This window comes from Anabrus simplex, chromosome 4, assembly GCF_040414725.1.
Source record: "Anabrus simplex isolate iqAnaSimp1 chromosome 4, ASM4041472v1, whole genome shotgun sequence".
NCBI classification, from domain to species: Eukaryota; Metazoa; Arthropoda; class Insecta; order Orthoptera; family Tettigoniidae; genus Anabrus; species Anabrus simplex.
In genome coordinates, this window is record NC_090268.1 from 424,147,629 (window position 1) to 424,168,195 (window position 20,567).

Consider the following 20,567-nt stretch of genomic DNA (forward strand, 5'->3'; position numbering starts at 1 on the left):
GGTAGCAACTTCCCCGCGTTACTGACCTATATCTCACAATCCGGTTCAGCCACCTCACACGACAGGTATCTCCGTAAACTACTAATGTTATATGAACCATTCATTACGCTCTCGCCATCCGCTAACTTGTAAGCACAGGGTCCTAGTTTTCTATGTACTTTATAAGGGCCTTGATATAAAAGAAAAAATTTCTTTGTTACCTTATCCTCACTATTTGACAACATGGGAACTCTCACCAAAACCATATCACCTACCTCAAAGTTATCAAGTACCTTACGTTTCTGCTGCTTTTTACTTTTATCTCCAGATTTAATCAGGTTCTCCCGTGCCAGTCGGACGTAAAATTCAGCATTACGAGGTGGTTCCTCAGGCAAACCTAACATTCTCACTACGCTCTCGCATTCAATACACAGACGTATTGATCCATCAGACTTAGGCACGACAATTAAGGGATTAACATATTGACTGTTTGATAATTCAATCACATCGTCTGCTAACATAGCTTGAATTTGATCCTCTACGGCTTTGGCATATTTGTGTGGTATCGGATACCGCGGTCCGCTGAATGGAGTCTTATCCAGCACAGAAAAAGAATGTTCATACAGATGGGTAACACCAGGTTTCTCGGAGAAAATCTCCACGTGTTCACATAACACTTCATATAACTTGTCCTTCTGGATTTCATTCAACTGATTTCTACTTACGGCTTCTTTCAAGCCACATATTTTATCCTCATTAATCCACAACTGGCACAACTTCAGGCCCTCACTAGCCTCTTCATTTACTTTAGAAACCTCTCTCATTCTCCACACTGTACTAACTTCCGTTTTCCTCTGAATTTCCTCCTCAAACTTGAACTTGATATCCTCATTATTCCACCTCAAATTTAGCACTAGATCATTGTAATTTAACTGAGCCAATTTTAACGTTAACCAGTCAGATCCCAAGATAACATCAAATATTAAATGCGGAATTACCAAACATATCTGAACGCTAATAGAATTATTAATACAGATCGGGACAGCTACTTGTTTACAAATTTGCTTAGACCTCTTTCCAACAGCCGTAATGATGAAAGTAGACTTAACAGGCATTTCCTCCAACTGAATACCCTGTTTCACTAATGACTCATACCACTGAGAACTAATACATGATATTTGGCTACCAGAATCAATCAAAACTTTAACCCACGCCCCCCAGACTTTCAATTTAACAACGGGATTGACTACTTTATTACTTGAATCTCCATTATTCTGCTCGGGTTCATACAACAAATCGTCTCTAACATCTAGGTCATATGGTAACACTTTCATGGCAAGACACTTCGCTACCTTCGTACTAGGCTGGAATTCTGACCTAACATTACAGCCTCTAGTTAGTTTAAAGGTTCCCTTCGTGTATTGACGTTGGACTCATTAGTACATTGCTCTGGCCTCCGTTGGGAATTTCCTGTCCTATATTCAGGTGCTCCGCTCCTGCTGTTCTGCTGAGGTCTGAACTGATTGCGAGCTTCGTGATTCTGTATTCTACCGTTATGTCTCATTCCGTTGTGATGACTAAAGTTCTGAATATTCTCCGTTCTACTCCTAAGGTTACCTAAAGCATCAAAACTGCCTAGTAGGTTCTCCATCTCCTGAATAGTACCAACTTTTTGCATGCAGGCCGCTTCTCTCACCCTGTCCGGAAAATGTCTCAAAAGTAGTCTTACTACATCAGACCCCTCGGTTATACCATCTAAGTTCTGACAAATCATGACATGTGCCAGGAAGTACTCGGTCATAGTAACTCCCTCATGCTGTTTGTACCTCCCAAATACCACCCTTTCTCTCTCCCTAGCTTGTATCGCTTCATTCCAGAATTTCTCTCTAAACTTATTTCTGAATTCTTTCAGGTTCGTCATCGTTTGCCTATATACCATGAACCAAGACCGAGTTTCTCCTACAAAAGCATGGTCAATATTTTCCATAACGTCTTCCCAGTCCATAGACCCTTCCTCTAGACGCTTTTCAAATCGTTTTTCTATCATCTTAAGGAAATCTAGCGGGTTCGTTTGTTTCCCATTAAATTTAGGTAGTTCAATTTCCCTAATGTAGCTATTTCCTAGACATTGCCTTCCCGTGAAAACCTGTTTATCCTTTGCCACCTGTTTTAACTGATTTTCTGCTTTCTCTATCCGGCATTCTACCTCTTTGTCTCTCCTATAAATTTCGCTCTCCAAATTAACCTGCTTCTCTTTCAATGTCCTAATTTCAATCTTATTCTCTTCAGCTATCGCAAACCTTTCTTCACTTGCCCGGGTCTCATCTTCTATTCTAAGCTTTACTGTGTCAATCTCTTGTTGGACGTGGTCTTTAAATATCCGTATTTCCCCTCTTTGAGTCTCAACTCTCTTATCAATACTAGTGACCTGCCTCATTACTTCCTCCCTAGTAGAGTTGTTTTCCTTCCCCATTAATTCCAGGAATTCACTTCTCTGCTCCTCAAACTTTTCTTCTACCTCTTTCCCTTGCCGTACATATTCGCTTTTCTGGTCCTCTAATCGCTTATTAAAATGTTCATTTTTTACCACCAGATCGCGTAACTACCTACTGTGTTCGTCCATTCTCCGATTCGCTTCCTCCTTATTTTCCCTCATCTCCCTACTTAATTCAGCTTTAGTTTGCTCTAACTGTTCTTTAAGTTCATATTTAATACTCTCAATTTTAGTGTTATTTTGTTCTACATCTGTTTTAATTTGTTCCAATTCACTTTTAAGCTCAGATTTAGTTTGTTCTACATCTGTTTTAATTTGTTCCAATTCATTTTTTATTTCAGCTTTACTGTCCTCTATCTTACTTAACATTAACTGCATCATTCCCATTAACTGATCATTATTATTACTTTCATTGTTAGTGTTTACTTCCGCTTCGCCCCCCATCCTACTATAATCTGACTCCATACTGACTTCTTTCTGCTTGCCTTCACTCTCCATACTACTTACACTTCTATCTTCAATTTCCTCTCCTAGACTACACAACTCTTCCTCTGAACTCAATACGTTATTGCCTTTTATCGCCCGTCCACTGCGCAACATCCTCTCCTCTTTCGTCTGATCAGCCATGACCCTTCCCACAATCAAACACTCTTAATGAAACGTGGATATCCAAATTTTGCCCATAATACGAATTCTGATATCGTTACTGTCATTAACTGCTCCGTACTTAATGATTTTCTCGCCCTACGTTGGAGCGGCATTTATGTGACTTCCCCTCTCGGAGAACAATCATCGAACGAGAAATGCAACCATTCAAGCTAAGGGCGCCAATCTTTAAGTTGAGGACTTAAAGATAAAAATTTATAATCAAGCTTGAACGGACTCTTATCACAGGGGTGGGGTGATAGTGCACTAATCATTAAGCAGGAGAATTAGAAATCAAAAGGCTAATTAAGGCAGATTGATTAAAGTGAACTAGAAAAATACTATTTATTATATTTAATATAAATGACGACGGTTTAACGAGAACTGAATTTAAAATAGAAAATGAATTTAACAAAAAATTGAATGACTCTACTTCGCGAAAACTTGCAATATCTTTAACTCGCTTGCTCACCATGTAGTCTTGTTCTGCTGGTCCTTGGAAAGCTTCCATCCTTGTAGCGGGAACATCATCGGTCGTCTTTGAGATCTCTTCATCTGCAGCTAAGTACCATTCCTGCCTTGCAAATTGCACCTCCCACTAATTGGAAGATGACTTCAAAACTAACACTCCCTATTATGCTCTATCCCATATATTGGAGATAAGCCGTAAGTCATAGTTAGAAGAATCACCTTGGGTTTTATGGAGAGGATACTCAATTAAGAATCCTTCCAACTTTACTGAAAATATGCTCTGAAGTTTCATTTCTATCTAGATGAATACTACCTATTGACTTAGACTGGTTCAAACCTGTCTCGTAGCCGAGCTGTACGTACTTCCTGATGAGAGTGGCTATACACCCCTCATTCAGAATTTCCTAAGTATCGAGACGAAGAATCAAGTAGAAGATCAAGTAGAATAATGTAGAATAATATCGATCAGAATCACGTAGAAGTCTCGTAGAATAATGTAGAATAATATCGATCAGAATGACGCCAAGAGCTCCAACACGCCCTTTTATAACCTTCTCTGGCTCTAATTACAGGTCGCTACACGTGGTCCAATCAGATGACACGTCTCTCCCCACTCCATATTATAGAGTTGACGGGTCTTAACCATGATATCAACTGTTCTTCTATTAGTCCTTTCACTCAGTATCCATGGCAACATGACGCTCCTTTGAAAATATAGGCGGTGAGCAGTTTGAATAATTCTGGTCGAAATACGGTAGCTTACGTTAGGACGCGTGAACACGTGCTCGCTTTTCCCAGAACTTGGTGTCTAAATTTGTCCTTCCTTCTTCCTCGGTGATGTGGCAAGATAGAGGAAATCTACTGCAAGTTAATTTTAACCGACTGTCGCAAGAATCTAAGTGAATATTAGGATATTCAGCCCTCGTTTACAAGTCGTAGTTACAAAGTAATGAAATGATAGTGAGCAAATGATTAAACATGAATTATAATACAATTACATACCAAAATAAATATCATGACGTTAAATTCCTGAATTAATTACACATAATAAAATTAACATAATTACACTGTAACGTCTGGAACGTTACAGTGTCTGCATGGACATGTCTCAATATTTCAGGAGTCACTGCAGCAAAGGCCTCACAAATTCGTTATTGTAATTATTGTTCAGCATTTTCTGGCTCAGTTTCGTACACTTTCGATTTTATATACCTCCACAGAAAGAAGTCCAGGGAGGTGGTGAGATCAGGTGATCGTGGTAGCTACTCTCACGGTCCACCACGACCTATACACCGTTGAGGATATAGTGCATCGTGCACCACCCGTGACAAAAATACGGAGTGATTAAGACGCTAGCCGACCGTGCTAAGAAAATTTGTCAACCTCAGCACTTAAACGAAGAACTCAACCACCTCAACAGGGCCCTAGTCACTAACGGGTACAGCCCTAAAGATATTCAGCGAGCACTCCATCCCAGACGTCCAACAACCAAGAAAGAGGAAGAGGAGCGGCCGGCAGCTAAAGACTTTCTGCCGTATATCGAGAGAGTAACTGACAGAATAGGGAGGCTACTGGAGTCCCATGGGGTTAAAACCATATACAGGCCGACGAAAGAAAATCCAGGAACTGCTTATATCTGCCAAAGACAAGTGCCATCCTCTCTACACAGCAGGTGTCTACAAGATCCCGTGCAGCTTCGGCCAGGTATACATAGGCACTACCAAACGTAGCGCCACACGACTGAAGAAGCATAACAGACATAGCCAGCTGGGACAGACAGATAGATCATCAGTCGATGAACACTCGCTGCTAGCAGGCCATGACATACAGTACAGCAACAATGAAGTACTGTCAACTACTGTGTCTTATCAAGCCCCGCTACAGAGGGAAGCCATTCAAATCCTAAAGCACACCGACAGGTTCAACCGTAAGGAGGAATCTGAACGGGTAAACAAAGCCTGGTTTCCAGTCTTGAAAGCTCTAAATCTTGAAGGACACGATAGCCGTGGCAGGCCAGAAGAAAGCAACGGGTGATCAACTGCCTGTCTCCGCCAAGGCAGGTCAATGTACACCGGGCTCCCTAACGCTTCAACCATTGGCCGAAGAACAGTCAATTAGCGACCGCCCCCCACCATGGCGGCCAATAGGCCAGCAGCGTACCGTATCCAGCACTATATAAATAGGTGGAATTACAACAGCACTTCATTCCACTGAGAGCTTCGCTGCTATCGAATTCAGTCGAAACCCTTGACAGTGCCGAATGCAGTCTTCGGTGAAACGTCGGGACATTCACTCGCTCCTGGACCACGGCCTACAAGCCCGGAAAACGCTGACATGATTAGTACAAGAATTGATCTGCAGAGATTTTAGTGTGACAGCTGATTGGTGTGTGGAATGGCGCAGTAAGAGTTCTCAGAAATGCGAGCCTGTTTCTTAGTTCCCAGTGCCCTCCAAAGGGGTTTGATTTCTCACGGAGAATTTCATTTGCCCTCAATAGAGTCCAAACAAGTCATGGACGTTGTGGCTCTTTACTACATAAATGGGGCATACGACCATCATCTATTATACGCACACTTTTTGGTGATTGATGGACACCCTAGTGCTGAATCGGTCGACCTCTGTTGTCTTCGAGATTCGTATTGGCAACCTTTGAAACACAAACTATGAATTGCTTATGCATCGCTGTGCAACATCTGGCGTACACTTTATGTACTAGTACTGTTGTTGTTTACACAGCAAAACCAAACTATAGAATTCATGCCAGGAACAAGATTCACATCTAGAAATGTTATTTAATGTGTGTGTGACACAGTTGTTGGCTTAAGATAATAATGGTTTAAAAAATTCATATCGATCGATTCAATTCAGATTTCATTTCCATTCGGTTGGCAGTATTGGGGCAACTGGGAGAGCTCCCTCCTTACTCCTCACCCCTGTACAAAAATCTATCACTAAAAAGTATGCGAGTAATACATGCAGGGGTGTATGCAGAAATTATTTTCGGGAGGGGAAATTAAATATTACAATTTTAGGACTTCTGTATTATAATGTTGGGTGCATATTGTGGATTGGAAACACTAAATTCAAACTTCAAAGTAACACAATTATTCAATTAAGAGACATTTTTATTCATGATTACAATAGCAGATGTCTCGTGGGCTTTTTGGACAGCTCATAGATTCTATTTTCTACGGTCACATTTTCTTTGTGTATAATACAAAAGAGCTAACCATTCAATCGACATCACTAGTTTACTTCTCTGAGTTGTCTTACTTTCTCAGTCTGAAGTTCTGAATTCGTCGCATAACAAAAAATATTTTACTTTCTCGTGTCATCCATTGCTCACAAAGCCCAGTGGTGTGGGTCGTTCAAGTTCCTCATTAACTGTATACTTTCTCCACACTTCCACTCACTCAACTCTTTGGCGGTAAAGGTAAGGGTAAAACCCACTCATTCAAAAACAAAAGACTGTGCAGATGTCTTATAAAACACTTTCGAACTTTTGCTAATTATGTATGGGAATTACCCGCGAACTGCGATGTCTTAACAACTGCAGAATACAACACAGACTGAAGGTTAAATGCCAGATCAAGCTCACTGTAATATTTATGAATGGAAGCATCAGCACACTCTTGGCAAATGCGTTGTTCTAATTTAAAAAAAAAGAATGAACCACCTAAAATTTTCATTTACATGATTGCCACAACTAATCACAAGTTCTAAACTTCAAAAATTTTCAGGGAGATTTCATCCCCCAATTCCCCCCTCTGAGCACACCAATGTCTACATGTTATTGTGGTGACACGACCAGACAACCCAACATATTGTCCGAAGATGTAATTTTCAGGATCTACAGAGCACTTCGTGAAAGCTTCTGAACGAGCTATCTGATGTTATGACACCCCAGTTCTTTGCTGACTGTTAATTTAGCGTTTTGGTCTTCGGTCCAGAGGGTCCCGGGTTCGATTCCGGCCGGGTTGGGGATTTTAACCTAAATTGGTTAATTCGTCTGCCTCGGGGACTGGGGTGTGTGCCGTCTTCATCATTAGAAATTATCTTGGGTAGGGCCCCATACTCACAGACATTCCAGAGGCAATACGTCATCATTATTATAGCTAAGTAAATAAATACCTCGTTTCTCATAAACCACATTATGGAGTAATATAAATCAACTACCTTAGGAACTTTCACCGTGAATATTTCGTACATAATCCTTAGTTTTTTCTGAAATCACGTTTATACAGTAATTTTTTTCTAATATTATATAGTACTATATAAAATCAGATTTGGCAGCAAATTATCTACTTAGATTCAGTATCTTGTCACCACTTCTTAGCCTGAATTATAAACTTGGTTAGCGATTAACCAGCTACACACATATAATCCCTAGTAGGCCTTTCAGATAGCTGCTGGAGATCTCTAAGTTAAACAAGAGGATTACTAGTTCAGTTTACAGTTCCGCTTTGTGAGCACGATAACACCATTAACAAATGATTCCCACTGAAGCTCCGCGTCTTCTCATAATGAAACAGGACACTTTTAACACATGAAACTTTATTCCAGCAGACTTGCGGAGCAAACGACTCAGAATTGAATCAATTATGCTAGAAGATAATTTTGCCGAACACTTTGTGTAAGGGGAAGGAAGTCAACATATTTATTACTCATGCAGAGTTTACCAGATGGCCATTTTAAAGAAAAAAAAATACATTGCCTCAGTATAATTGTTCAGGCAATTCCCTGGTTGGGTGGTTTAGTTTATTGCAGTGGTGTGATATAAAGATGAATATCTATTCAATTATGAGCGCTCTCTCCCCGGTTGGTGGCTATCCGTGACTAGGTGGGAAGCGTGTTCATTCATGAATTCATGCACGAGCATCATTCAATCATGAAATCATTCACTCACCAATTCACACAGGCACTCATTCATACTTTCAGTCATTCAACTAATTCAAACTGTATGTTGTAATTGTAGGATAACTCTATAAAGACTGAGGAGACAAAAGTAAGCACTAATACAACTTAGAGAGGGTAAGATAATGGACAAAAACCTTAGTTGGAACGATCACATAGTAAGCATATGTGAGTGAGTGTTCTATTCCCTGCATTCCCTTAAGAAACTCAGAGACTTACTCCCCCAAAATGTAAGAAAACTGTTTATCCAAAGTATGGTAATGCCAATATTCGAATACTGTGACGTAGTATACAGTAACCTGAACGCCTCACTTTCCGTCAAGCTCTTAAAGGCATATAACGCATGTGTTCGATTTATTTAAGATAAACCAAGGTTTAACCACATTCCTCCCGCATTTGATAAACTTTCATAGTTCCGCTTAAGAGAGCGACGAAATTTACACACCGTTTCTCTGTTACATAGTATACTGAACGTTAACACTCCTGAATACGTTGCCAAACAATTCCATTACCTAGCGTCACCTTCTAGTATTCCTACCAGATCATCATCCACCTCAGTACTAAGCATTACTATTCATCGCTCAACTGGCTACAGTAGATCAGTCGCCGCCAGTCGAATTTGGAATTTCCTATCTGCTGAAATTGGGAGCGTGTCAAACCACCTCCGCTTTAAGAAAGTCTGCCAAACCTAGTTAATAAATAATACATAGTCATAACATACGTAGTATTAGACCATAGCTAAGTTATTAGGTTAATTAAAACATTACCGAGTTCGACAGCTGCAGTCGCTTAAGTGCGGCCAGTATCCAGTATTCGGGAGATAGTGGGTTCTAATCCCACTGTCGGCAGCACTGAAGATGGTTTTCCGTGCTTTCCCTTTTTCACACCAGGCTAATGTTGGGGCTGTACTTTGATAAAGTCCACGGCCGCTTCCTTCCCAGTCCTAGCCCTTTCCTCTCCCATCGTCGCCATAAGGCCTAACTGTGTCGGTGCGACGTAAAGCAATAGCAAAAAAAATAATTGAAAAATAAAACATTTAATTGATACCTTAAGAAATTAAATTTTAAATATATTTAGTGTATATTTAACTCGGCTCGCCAGCTGCAGGTCTTTTTATTTGACGCCTGTAGGCGACATACGCGTCATGATGAGCATGAAATGATGATGAAGACAACACCCCGTGCCAGGGAAATTAACCAATAATGGTTAAAATTCCCGACCCTGCCGGGAATCGAAACCGGGACCCCTGTGACCAAAGGCCAGCAGCCATAGAGCCGGACCATATCAGTAGTGATTGATTGATTGATTGATTGATTGAATGATTGCTGTACGTACTGTATAACATCATTTTAAAAAATCCTCTCAATTGTAAACCACAAATACTGTATTTTGAAATTTTAACTTATTCTGTTAAATAAAACTTACAGGTTGAGTAGTTTTAGCAACAAAAAGAAAAAAAAAACCAGTTTGTGCGACTATCGGCTATAACGATCGTTAATTGGCGGTTCTTTCTGAGTCGATATCATCGCTTTCGACTGTGCATAGCATGACAAGCAACAAGAGAGCTAGAATGGGTAGATATCCTGGTGGAACACTAACCTTAGTAAGGGAGCGCATAGTATCGAACTAATATTAAAGAAACTGATAGGTTTACAAAGCCTTTAAAACGTTGCTGGAACGATGTCCATAGCAACTCTCTTTACAGTTCTTAGAGCCAGTAGCCGGCTCATGGACTTTAACACGACTGCCACTGATATTTTCTGCATTTTTTCAATGTATCGGAAAAAGACGTAGAACGAAAATTCGCCATGAGCTTTTTTCGTATAAAACCAACCGTAAGAGAGATACATCGAGACCTCTTCTGAAGTACCCCTTCCTGGTGAAATTTTCTGAAAAACTTTTTTTTTTTGCTAGGGGCTTTACGTCGCACCGACACAGATAGATCTTATGGCGACGATGGGATAGGAAAGGCCTAGGAGTTGGAAAGAAGCGGCCGTGGCCTTAAATAAGGTACAGCCCCAGCATTTGTCTGGTGTGAAAATGGGAAACCACGGAAAACCATTTTCAAGGTTGCCGATAGTGGGATTCGAACCTACTATCTCTCGGATGCAAGCTCACAGCCGCGCGCCTCTACACGCACGGCCAACTCGCCCGGTGAAAAACTTTTACCTAAGATCCTACTAGATCTTATTCTTAACTGAAATGCCAAGTTTCATTGAAATCCGCCCATCATTTTCTCGTGATGTTGTAACAGTCACAGACACATATTAAACCGAACTCGACAAACTGTAGGTCATTTGACTACTAGAGCCCGGATTTCCATGCACGATAAAATCTCAAAATATGCATGTATTCATGCACTATCATATGGCAAAACATGCACGATAAACTGAAAAATATGCACTATCAAAATTCGGTTCCTTTTGTAACATTATAAAACAACTAATTTCTCTAAATTGTCTTGATTTAAGCTTATCCGTTTATCATTCAGCCCATTCTTAAGCACAGAAAATGATCTTCCTACAAGAAATGACAGGTGCATACTTAAATGATGGATGATGGTAGACACATTTGAACGTTCTCAATAACTAGCAACGATTGCCTGCAGCTATGACATAGACGTGTGACGGGTAGGAAAATTCAGGGTTACAACGGAAGAGGGCTCAGTGCAAAACCAAGGTTTGTAAGCTGCTAGGTCAGTAACGCGGCGTCGCAGAAGTGCGATGAAAGTTTTGTTTTGTTCGTCTAACATAAACGAAAATATAAGCCGTCAATGAGTAATGCACAGTTTAGGGTTCGATTTATAGCAATGTATAACTGGGACAGATTATTCCTAAGAATGACAGAAAGCGACGTGGGGCCTTCCTGCTTACGTCAATGTTTACTCAAGCAACAGATAAGAAAGTGTTTGGTTAATTGGATTATAGGACCTTTACCTTGTGTACTAACTTTGGTTGTCACATAGGATGCCAGGAATACATTCTCTCCGTCTCTAAAAAATAGACATACTATGTCATCATCATCATCATCTGTTTACCCTCCAGGTTCGGGTTTTCCCTCGGACTTAGCGAGGGATCCCACCTCTACCGCCTCAAGGGCAGTGTCCTGGAGCTTCAGACTCTTGGTCGGGGGATACAACTGGGGGGTATGACCAGTACCTCGCCCAGGCGGCCTCACCTGCTATGCTGAACAGTGGCCTTGTAGGGGGATGGGAGGATTGGAAGGGATAGGCAAGGATGAGGGAAGGAAGCGGCCGTGGCCTTAAGTTAGGTACCATCCCGGCATTCGCCTGGAGGTGAAGTGGGAAACCACGGAAAACCACTTCGAGGATGGCTGAGGTGGGAATCGAACCCACCTCTACTCAGTTGACCTCCCGAGGCTGAGTGGACACCGTTCCAGCCCTCGTACCACTTTTCAAATTTCGTGGCAGAGCCGGGAATCGAACCCGGACCTCCGGGGGTGGCAGCTAATCACGCTAACCACTACACCACAGAGGCGGCCGACATACTATGTAATGTGGAAAAATCGTCCCAAATTCTGTAAAACCAAATTTATAAAAGGCACCATCATGCAAGTTAACATTATGTATGGGCCAAAGTCACAGGAAAAGTCATATTATGTAATATTAAATTTCCAAATATTCACTATTAAATCCCAAATCGTCAAAATATGCATTATGCATGTTCTCTAAAAAAGGCTAAAACATGCAAACATGCAAGAAAAAGAACGGTTATTTGGAATCGTTAAGCCATAAAAGGGATATATTTGCGAAGTTTGATAGGTGTAACCAGCTCATTTAAAGAGCATGCACTTGCATAGAAATCCGGGCTCTAGTCATTACAATGACGTCAGTATTCTTACAGAACACAATATTAAGCGATTTATATATCGCGGCTGAAAGCAATGCTATCATATGAAATGCTCGATCAAATGAAAAACGGCGAAGTTTCTCACTTTTCGTGAACAGTACTACGCTACCAATCTAACCGTCCAAAGTTCCAGAGCTGCTGTGACTGTGCCACAGACAGTGGTAAACACTGTTCTGCTTTTCCCCGTTAATTTCCCACACTCCTCATTGATATCGGCGCCTGATAATAGGGATCGAATAGCTGTGATGAACCAGCGCGTCACGAACCAGTAGTTATCAGAACATGTATGAACCAGAGGAATGGAATGCTAAAAAAGAAAGTTATCATACTCCCCAGCTACTTCCTACCAATATACAGGCAGGCTGTTCTAATCTGGACGCAGCAGTAATCCCATATATTGGAGATGAGCGGTAGTAGAAGAGAGAAAGCACATCACGACAAACAATAGTCTTTACATTGCTACAGTTGATCAATATTTTTGGGCTTTCTATATTATAGGTCTTCACATTTTCTCCTGAAATTAGTAGGTCCTTTCATGTCTCCCTCGTGTCTTATTTTTTAAGCGATCGTTCCTGTAAGTTTTTGAACATTTTCATAATTTTCCTTGTCAATATGGACTGATGATCACGTGGTTTTCCACTTTAAGACAGTTACGACAAAAATCACCAACACCCTCCTTAGATAACATTATTGAACAGTATTTCCAAGTTAGCGATGCTCTGCTTTGATATGGACTAAGCAAAAGTCTAAAACCATGCATTCTGTTTTCACAGTCGCTATGGTGAAATTGTGTAAGGCATAAATGATCGTAAAGTAGGACAAGAAGGGAGACCATCTAGTACGGTATCATGCTTTTATATGTCGTTATTGGGCCGACCAGTTAGTGAATGCAAGGAAGAAACACTGTCATCACCACATTCAGACACTTCGCAATCACTGAAACGTATATAAGACCAACTGCTTCAACAGAATTAATTATAGAAAGTATCCTACAGGCACTACTTCTAGTGGAAAGAGACTGAGAAGGAGGTGCAGACTGAAAAGAGATAGAGTTAGAAATGGCTGTGGAAGTAAGGAGAAAATGAGGGAACTTACTAGGAAATTGAATCTAGCTAAGAAGTCAGCTAAGGATAATCTGATGGCAAGCATAATTGGCAGTGATACACATTTTAGTGAAAAATGGAAGGGTATGTATATGTACTTTAAGGCAGAAACAGGTTTTAATAAGGACTTTACAGGAATCATGAATGAAAAAGGGGAGTGTGTATGTTAGCATCGTAAAAGGCAGTATTCAGTCATTAGTATGTAAAGATTGTTGGTTTCAGGGATAATGTTCAGATAACTAATGTTAAAGAAGTATTAAAATTTATCTATGAAAACAATGGCATTTAAAATAAGATAGAAAAGCTGAAAACTAGAAACGCTGCTGGAATTGATAAGATTTCTGGGGATATACTAAAGACAACGGGTTGGGATATAGTATCATATCTGAAAAACTTATTTGATTATTGTTTGCATGAAAGAGCTATACCAAATTAATGGAGAGTTGCTATAATAGCCTCTGTGTATAAAGGAAAGGGAGATAGACATAAAGCTGAAAATTACAAGCCAGTCAGTTTGACATGCATTGCATGTAAGCTTTGGGAAAGCATTCTTTATGATTACCGGTATATTACACATGTTTCCGAAATTAATAACTGGTTCGATAGAAGACAGTTTGGGTTTAGGAAGGGTTATTCCACTGAAGCCCAGCTTGTAGAATTCCAGCAAGGTATAGCAGATATCTTGGATTCGGAAAGTCAGTTGGACTGTATCGGGATTGAACTATGTAAGGCATTTGATTGGGCGGATCATGGGAGATTACTGGCAAAAATGAGTGCAATTGGACTTGACAAAAGAGTGACTGAATGGGTTGCTATATTTCTAGAAAATAGATCTCAGAAAATTAGAGATGGGGAAGCTCTACCTGACCCTGTAATAATTAAGAGGGTAATTCCTCAAGGCATTATTATTGGACCTTTATGTTTTATTATATATATGAATGATATGTGTAAAGAAATGGAATCAGAGATAAGGCTTTTTGCGGATGATGTTATTCAGTATAGAGTAATAAATAAGTTAAAAGATTGTGAGCTACTGCCAAATCACCTCGACAATGTTGTAAGATGGACAACAGGCAGTGGTATGGTGATGAACGGGGTTAAAAGTCTGTTGTGAATTTCACAGATAGGAAAATTCCTCTCAGTTTTAATTACTGCGTTGATGGGGTAAAAGTTCGTTATGGCGATCACTGTGAGTACCTAGGTGATAATATAAGGAACCACATAAATGGGATTGTAAATATAGATATCTCTGCACATGGTTATGAGGGTGTTTAGGGTCGTAGTAAGGATGTAAAGGAGAGGTCATACAAGTCTCTGGTAAGACCCCAAATAGAGTACGGTTCCAGTGTATGGGACTCTCACCAAGATTACTTGATTGGTGAATTGTAAAACAATCCGAAGTAAAGCAGATCGATTTGTTCTGGATGATTTCCAACAAAAGAGTAGCGTTACAAAAAAAAATATTGCAAATATTGGGCAGGGAAGACTAGGGAGAAAGAAGACGAGGTGCTCGACTTAGTGGTATGTTCCGAGCTGTCAGTGGAGAGATGGCATGGAATGACGTTAGTAGACGAATATGTTTGAGTGGTGTCTTTAAAAGTAGAAATGATCATAGTATGAAGATGAAGTTGGAATTCAAGAGGACAAATTGGGGCAAATATTTATTTATAGGAAGGGAAGTTAGGGATTGGAATAACTTACCAAGGGAGATGTTCAACAGATTCCAAATTTTTTGCAATCATTTAAGAAAAGGCTAGAAAAGCAACAGATAGGGAATCTGCCACCTGGGCGACTGCCCTCAATGCAGATCAGTAGTGATTGATTGATTCGTTGACTGATTCACCTAGAGGGAAACAGAGGTTACGAATTGTGTTAACTCTTTCACAATTGTCATTATTAAAAACTACTACAGCATCAAAAGCTGCAATCTACACAACATTTGCAGATACAGATGTGGTTTCTGGGCATCCTTTCTAAATGAGACTGTTCATACTCTCATTTGGATTTTGCGTCCTTCCATGGACATATTTCTTCAGCAAGTCTGGGTGACCTAGGACAGCCGATGGTGGGGTTCAAACTTGGCTCCATAGCCATTGCGCGTTAAAACGTGCAGATCAATGATGGTTAATGGAGTAAGTGAGGCGTAATTTTTAAACAGCAACTTTCGCACTCTGTGATGTCCAGTCTCTGTTAGCAGGACCTGCCTAGAACTGGATAAATACTCAGCCACTATATCCCGACCCAAACCACTTCCTCGGTGAGAGATGAGGTCAATTAGAAGCGATACATTAATACAGGATGTTTTTGTTACTGGAAAGCTTTACACAGGCCGACGTTGTTCCAGCACGCGCGGCAAATCACATACTATCAACAATGTCGGCCACTGCCTTCATATCAATAAACTTATGTCCTTAGTATGCTCAAGTAACGATCTCATCTAGTATAGCAATTAGATGTTATTCAGTTATTTTTCGCAAATAATTTCACATATATTGTATTTTCCGGTTTATATTTTAAAATAGAACAAAGTTAGCCGTGTGAAAACTCCCTTTGAGAATATTTGTGCGAAATATCATGAAATTCATGATGATGATGATGATGATGATGTTTGTTGTTTAGAGGGGCCTAACATCGAGGTCATCGGCCCCTAATGGTACGAAATGAAATGACAACAAAAAGTTCAAAAAATCCACTGACCAAAATAAATAAAAATGCCATGAAAAATGAATGGATGGACATGCGGGTGGGGGACGCATTTGTAGAATACACCCGCGGTATCCCCTGCCTGTCGTAAGAGGGGACTAAAAGGGGCGACCAAGGGATGATTGTCTTGGAACCATGAAATTACTTGTGATTAGTACCACCACGCGGAGAGCATCATGGGCCGCTTTTCCTTGCGAGTAGTACCACTCTTTTAGGTACTCAATAGTTTTGTGATTCGTAGCACTCAAGCGGGGTTCAATGTTGGTTTCCAGTACCCGTGAGTCGTACCCATGTGAGCAACACCGTAGGTCTGCGTTGCCAGTGATTAGTACCCACTATGTGAGGAACACCACGGGAATACCGGCGCCCGTGATTAGTACACCTAGGTGAGGAACCTCATCGGTTTGCGTTGGCTATGAGTGGCGCCATTGTGTGAGAAACACCATAGGTCTGCGTTACCTTTACGACGTACAATACTTGTGAGTAGTACCTTAATGTTTGGAACACCGTGCGCTTACGCTACCTTTGATTAGTACCGCAGCTTGAGAAATATCATGGTCCTACTTTGCTCGCGACATGTACCATACTGAGGGGCCTTAGACCAGGTTTTTGGACCCCTTTAGACATCAAGCATAATCGATTCAGGACTGTGCTTTATAAGTGGTCCCTCGGTCAGTGATACTATTATTTATGACCGTTTTTGAGTCGAGTCCACTGTTTTTTTGTTTGTTTGTTTCTTTTTTTGGGTTCATGTCCATCCATGAAATTCAGCTCATTGGGTTAGACCTGTTGTCATTTCGGAAAGCACCTAGGCATACAGACGTTAATTCATTTTTTGTATAGAGATACTAGCTGCTGAGCCCGTAGTTAACGGGTTGGTTTTTAGACAATTGCAGAGGTAGTGTCATCTGTCGGAGAAGAGTGGTAGCCAAGCAGAGGGAGCATCTCCATAATAAACGTTGCTCTTCAGCTCTATGGGATTAAAACATTGTAGGCAGTCGTATTTAATTTTCTTCCGATTCGGCAATATTAGGGCATCCGAGGTTAACTTACTTCATCACTCCCTTTTCTAGCATTGTTTTTTTTACACGGTTTACATCTCATTAAAATGGGCTGACCTATCTATGGAATTTGATAGGGTAGAAAATGGGAAAGTACTTGAAAACAACAGAGCAATTGGACTAGACGAAAGAGTGACTGAATGGGTGGCTACGTTTCTAGAATGAGATGAGGGGAATTCCTCAAGGCAGTATTATTCGACCTTTATATTTTCTTATATATATATAAATAAATTTTATATGTAAAGAACTGGAATGGGTGATAAGGATTTAAAGGAGATGGTAAGTAAGTCTCTGGTAAGACCTCAACTAGAATATGGTTCCAGTGAATGGGACCCTCACCCGGATTACTTGATTTGAGAACTGGAAAAATTCCAAAGAAAGCAGCTCGATTTGTTCTGGGGGATTTTCGACAAAAGTGTAGCGTTAGGCAAATGTCGCAGGTTGGGCTGGGAAGACTTGGCAGAAAGGAGATGAGCTGCCCGACTAAGTGATATGTTCCGAGCTGTCAGTGGAAAGATGGCGTGGAATGACATTAGTAGATGAATGAGTTTGAGTGGTGTTTTTAAAGGTACGAAGGATCACAATATGAAGATAAAGTTGGAACTCAAGGGGCCATATTGGGGCAAATATTCGTTTATAAGAAGAGGAGATAGGGATTGGAAATATTCGCCCAGGGAGATGTTCATTTAATTTCCAAATTCTTTGCAATTATTAAAAACAGATTTCGTAAACAACCGATAGGGAATCTGCCACCTGGGCGATTGCCCTAAATGTAGTAGGCGCTGTAAAGTTATTCAGATCATGACTGATTCTGTTAGATGGATGATAAGTATTTAGTTTACTTTCTGGTGAATTCCTTCCTGATGAGGCGTCGGAGGAAAAATCGGGAAAGAAAACTTTCGGTGCTGGGTAAATCCAACACTACTGTAGTTAAAAGGAAGGCAATGGGAGATTGCATGATCTGTTCAATGTTTTGAGCAAAGACCACCAGAAGTTATTTGATTATTATTGGATGCATCCTGAAACATCTAGAAACTACATTCTGAATGCAAATGACCAAGAATGGCCAAAATATCACACTTCAGGGAGACAAAAACGCTTTTGAAACTTTTGACTGATAATATATAGTAAGCGATATGAATACTTTTTTAATAGCTCTGAATTTTTAACAGAATCTAAAGCCGAATTGAGTGTGTAATTTAAGATATCAGTGTAACAAACCAAAATAAGGAAGGTACACATCCATCAGTAAGCTTCACGTAAGAAGAGTTGAAGAGAAATGTTAAACCTTTATTTCTAATTTCAACAGTGTCTTGTGTTTTGTTCGAACCCTACTGTCGGCAGCGCTGAACATGGATTTTCATGGTTTCCCATTTTCACACCAGGCAAATGCTGGGGCTGAACTTAAGACCACGGCCACTTCCTCCTTACTCCTAGCCCTTTACTTTGCCATCGTCGCCATAAGGCTTATCCGTACTGTACCAGGAAGGCCTAGGTCCTGGCACATATAAATTAAAAACGTTATTTCCAGCATACAATTCTATTCCGATACGTGAGCAGCGGTGTGAAAGAATGTTCTAGTACCTACCACAGTTCACGAGCAAGACAAGCAAGGTCAAGTGACGTCAGCACCGCTTACTGCTTACTTCCCCTACAGATATTTCTAGACTTTCTTTCATTAACTTTTTAACGCCTGGACCGATTAAAATGAGACCAACACTTAACTATAGCTAACATTATAGAAGTAATGTCCTGCAAATTTCAAGTCAATCCATCCAGTAGTTTTCGAAATATAACGATTTAAAGTTTGGGAAGAATGATCACTCCTCCGTCAGCTGATTCATAGCGCCGCCCACCTGGCGTGTATATATATGCCACTGGGCCAAGGCCAGGGAGAGAGCAGTCTGACCTGTGTGGCGAGTACAGTCTGTCAGTGCAGTCTCGTCAGTGAAGAAAGTATGCTCCGTCGCGATTCGCTAGGACGTGGTTATGGCCATGATCGAACGCCGTTGAACTAGTACCGTACGTGAAGTTCCAATACGCCACGATGACGGTAAAATTCTAGACGTTTCCGTAATATAACATTTGTGAAATTATTGACTGAATAAGACCATAATTCAGAGTGAGGATTCAAGTTACTGATATTTTACGGACTGGTACACTTTACTAATTTCGTGTAATTGTGGACTATGACGATATCTTAAATTATCGTGTGTGGCGAAACGGAAATCATAATTTACGACAATTTTAACCATTCTAGGACATATTCTTTTAAGACAGTATAACAGTGAACTGTGTGTAACCTTATTTTCTTAACATTTGCTCCATAACAGGACAAGACTTTGTTATTTTTCCCAGTGAACATTCTCGATCTTTCGATCAACACTAATAAACTCAGGGAACATTAAGAACTTTTTATAGTTACATTAAATAATTCAGACTAGTGTTATATAAACATGACTATAAAATCACCTTAATCTACCAACAACAATTGTTCAGAGACTGTGATAAAAACTATTGCAAATTACATTTTCAAGTGTTTGAACTGTGCTTATTACTTCGCAATCATAATTTCAGACGTAATCAGTGACGATTATGAACTGTGTTTTGTGCCACAAGGACTGTAAATATTAATTTAATGTCGTAAAATTAGAGTTAAAACAGAACTGTGTATCACGACAGTGAGTGGTAATAATCTCCGTGATTACTGAATTAAATAGTGCCAATTGAACTTTCTCTGTGCTAATATCATCTCCAAGAGTGACGAAAACCTTGGCGAAATACTACATCCTGCTACATCGAACATCATTCCTTCATCTATGGTACCCATCGAGGGACGTCGACGTGGTCTCTTCACGGTACATCGCCGAGTTCGAGTCTTCTTCCGCACTCCGCGGAATGTTCCAGACGCCGAGTCTCCAACTTCAACATTTATTTCTGTTCTGAGTGAGTGACTACAAACTGACTGACTTTTACCAAACAGTTAATCCAATACAGTGATGTTATCAGTGCTTCGTGTGAAAAGTATTCCATAATTTTCTCGTCATATCAAAGAAGTTCACATTCTGTGATAAATTTATTTCAAAGTTAATAATTTATTCAAATTCACGTTATCTAGATAAACTTTAGGGTTTTCAAGTGCTTTATTATCATTTCTTACAATCCAAACTGAGAGACACTCCACAAGAGTGTAAATATTTTACTCAATCTTTTTTGATAAATGTGTGTGTTCATTTTTGTGTGATTTAAAACTTAGAAAGACTCTAGGTGAAAAATTGATATCTTATGTTCTCTCACGAGATTTAAAAAAGACTGTAGAATATTAATG